Source organism: Furipterus horrens, unplaced genomic scaffold (assembly GCF_987537825.1).
Source record: "Furipterus horrens unplaced genomic scaffold, mFurHor1.1.pri manual_scaffold_9, whole genome shotgun sequence".
Taxonomy (NCBI): Eukaryota; Metazoa; Chordata; class Mammalia; order Chiroptera; family Furipteridae; genus Furipterus; species Furipterus horrens.
In genome coordinates, this window is record NW_028327179.1 from 7859 (window position 1) to 11931 (window position 4073).

The window sequence follows — 4073 nt, forward strand, 5'->3', positions numbered from 1 at the left end:
CCACCGAACGCCGCACCCACACCCCTCCGCGCCTCCCCGCAAACCCGCGCAGCCCAGGCCCCTATTGCCGCGCTGGCAGGCGAGGGGCTGCGGTGGGAAGCGGGATTGTGAGCAGGGAGGCACGGTCGGGGGAAGGGGAGGGGCCGGCACAGCCGGCGGGGGGGGCGATGACGCCGGGAGACCCGAAACACGGAACGGGAGCCGCACGCCCACTGTAGCGCCGGGAGCGGCGGGTCGAGGTTGGACGAGACGCGGCGGGACGGGCGGACACACAGGCGGGCGGGCAACGGGGGTGCAACCGGCCGGGACGCCCTGAGGCACGCACGGCCCTCCATGAGCACCCCGTTCTCCTCCCCTGCGCCTACACTCCCCTTCTGCTCGCTCTCTCTCCGAGACTCTCGCGGGCCGCCAACGGCGGCCGGCCCGCACACGCACATGGCCAAAAACCCACGTCCACGCGGGGAACAAAGCCCACGAGAGGGAGGAACTGACTCCTCCGCTCTCTGTCTCGCTTTCCACGTCCATGATCCTTCCGCAGCTCCACCTACGGAAACCTTGTAACGACTTTTACTTCCTCTAGACAGTCAAGTTCGGCACTCTTCTCACCGCTCCGCCGAGGCCGTGGGTCAACCTCAGCGGGGCCGGTCCGAGAGCCTCACTAAACCATCTGATCGGTAGTAGCGACGGGCGCTGTGCACAAAGGCCAGGGACTTAATCAACTCAAGCTTATGACACGCACTTACTGACAACTCCTCCTCCGTGGGGAATAATTGCAATCCCCGATCCCCATCACGAATGGGCTTCAACGGGTTACCCGCACCTGCTGGCGGAGGGTAGGCACATGCTGAGCCAGTCAGTGTAGCGAGCGTGCAGCCCCACACATCTAAGGGCGTCACAGACCTGTTATTGCTCAATCTCCGGTGGCTGAATGCCACTTGTCCCTCCAAGAAGTTGGGGGACGCCGACCGCTCGGGGTCGCATGACTTATTAGCACGCCAGAGTCTCGTTCGTTATCGGAATTAACCGGACAGATTGCTCCACGAACTTAGAACGGGCATGCACCACCACCCACGGAATCGAGAAACAGCTATCGATCTCTCGATCCTGTCTGTGTCCGGGCCGGGTGAGGTTTCCCCTGTTGACTCAAATTAAGCCGCAGGCTCCACTCCTGGTGATGCCCTTCCGTCAACTCCTTTAAGTTTCAGCTTTGCAACCATACTCCCCCCGGAACCCAAAGACTTTGGTTTCCCGGAAACTCCCCGGCGGGTCATGGGAATCACGCCGCCGCATCGGCGGTTGGCATCGTTTCTGGTCGTAAATACGACGGTATCTGACCGTCTTCGAACCTCCGACTTTCGTTCTGGATTAATGAAAACATTCTTGGCAAATGCTTTCGCTCTGGTCCGTCTTGCGCCGGTCCAAGAATTTCACCTCTAGCGGCGCAATACGAATGCCCCCGGCCGTCCCTCTTAATCATGGCCTCAGTTCCGAAAACCAACAAAATAGAACCGCGGTCCTATTCCATTATTCCTAGCTGCTGTATCCAGGCGGCTCGGGCCTGCTTTGAACACTCTAACTTTTTCAAAGTAAACGCTTCGGGCCCCAAGAGCCACTCAGCTAAGAGCATCGAGGGAGCGATGTGGTAGCCGTTTCTCAGGCTCCCTCTGCGTAATCGAACCGTAATTCCGCGTCACCCGTGCTCACCATGGTAGACACGGCGACTACCACCAAAAGTTGATAGGGCAGACGTTTGAATGCGTCGTCCGCGCCACGGGGGGCGTGCGATCGGCCCGACGTTATCTAGAGTCACCACAGCTGCCGGCGCCCTAGCTCCCCGGGACCCCACCCCCACGGGGAGGGGGTGCTGGCCAAGGGGAGGCGGACCGGGTTGGTATTGGTCTGATAAATACACACATCCCCCCTGCGAGGGGGATCAGCGCCCGTCGGCATGTATTAGCTCGAGAATGGCCACAGTTCTCCACGTAGGAGATGAGCGAGCGACCAGAGGAACCATCACTGATTTAATGAGCCATTCGCAGTTTCACTGTACCGGCCGTGCGTACTGACACACGCATGGCTTAATCTCTGGGACAAGCACACGCTACTGGCAGGATCAACCAGGTAGCGGCGGACATGAGCGAGCGAGAGCGACAGCGCCGAGGCGGGAAGCCAGGCAGACGGCGGACGCCTCAGCCGTCCCCTGGGGGGTCAGCGCCCGTCGGCATATATTAGCCCGAGAATGGCCACAGCTCTCCACGTAGGAGACGAGCGAGCGACCACAGGAACCATCACTGATTTAATGAGCCATTCGCAGTTTCACTGTACCGGCCGTGCGTACTGACACACGCATGGCTTAATCTCTGAGACAAGCATATGCTACTGGCAGGATCAACCAGATAGTGGCGGAGGTGAGCGAGCGAGAGCGACAGCGCCGAGGCGGGAAGCCAGGCGGACGACGGACGCCTCAGCCGTCCCCTGGGGGGTCAACGCCCGTCGGCATGTATTAGCCCGAGAATGGCCACAGTTCTCCACGTAGGAGACGAGCGAGCGACCACAGGAACCATCACTGATTTAATGAGCCATTCGCAGTTTCACTGTACCGGCCGTGCGTACTGACACACGCATGGCTTAATCTCTGGGACAAGCACACGCTACTGGCAGGATCAACCAGGTAGCGGCGGACATGAGCGAGCGAGAGCGACAGCGCCGAGGCGGGAAGCCAGGCAGACGGCGGACGCCTCAGCCGTCCCCTGGGGGGTCAGCGCCCGTCGGCATATATTAGCCCGAGAATGGCCACAGTTCTCCACGTAGGAGACGAGCGAGCGACCACAGGAACCATCACTGATTTAATGAGCCATTCGCAGTTTCACTGTACCGGCCGTGCGTACTGACACACGCATGGCTTAATCTCTGAGACAAGCATAGGCTACTGGCAGGATCAACCAGGTGGAGGCGGAGGTGAGCGAGCGAGAGCGACATCGCCGAGGCGGGAAGCCAGGCAGACGGAGGACGCCTCTCCCCGCCCATTGCAGGGGCCAGCGCCCGTCGGCATGTATTCGCTCGAGAATGGCCAAAGTTCTCCACGCAGGAGACGAGCGAGCGACCAGAGGAGCCATGACTGATTTAATGAGCCATTCGCAGTTTCACTGTATCGGCCGTGCGTACTGACACACGCATGGCTTAATCTGTGGGACAAGCATATGCTACTGGCAGGATCAACCAGATAGTGGCGGAGGTGAGCGAGCGAGAGCAACAGCACCGAGGCGGGAAGCCAGGCGGACGGCGGACGCCACAGCCGCCCCCTGGGGGGTCAACACCCGTCGGCATGTATTAGCCCGAGAATGGCCACAGTTCTCCACGTAGGAGACGAGCGAGCGACCACAGGAACCATGACTGATTTAATGAGCCATTCGCAGTTTCACTGTACCGGCCGTGTGTACTGACACACGCATGGCTTAATCTCTGGGACAAGCACACGCTACTGGCAGGATCAACCAGGTAGCGGCGGACATGAGCGAGCGAGAGCGACAGCGCCGAGGCGGGAAGCCAGGCAGACGGCGGACTCCTCAGCCGTCCCCTGGGGGGTCAGCGCCCGTCGGCATATATTAGCCCGAGAATGGCCACAGTTCTCCACGTAGGAGACGAGCGAGCGACCACAGGAACCATCACTGATTTAATGAGCCATTCGCAGTTTCACTGTACCGGCCGTGCGTACTGACACACGCATGGCTTAATCTCTGAGACAAGCATATGCTACTGGCAGGATCAACCAGATAGTGGCGGAGGTGAGCGAGCGAGAGCGACAGCGCTGAGGCGGGAAGCCAGGCGGACGGCGGACGCCTCAGCCGCCCCCTGGGGGGTCAACGTCCGTCGGCATGTATTAGCCCGAGAATGGCCACAGTTCTCCACGTAGGAGACGAGCGAGCGACCACAGGAACCATCACTGATTTAATGAGCCATTCGCAGTTTCACTGTATCGGCCGTGCGTACTGACACACGCATGGCTTAATCTGTGGGACAAGCATATGCTACTGGCAGGATCAACCAGATAGTGGCGGAGGTGAGCGAGCGAG

General features: G+C 60.3%; 1 pseudogene; it reads right to left on the reverse strand.

The window, feature by feature from the left end:
- Positions 1–521: 521 nt before the first annotated feature.
- LOC150001133 (18S ribosomal RNA) lies at positions 522–2124 on the reverse strand (annotated as a pseudogene).
- Positions 2125–4073: the final 1949 nt, after the last annotated feature.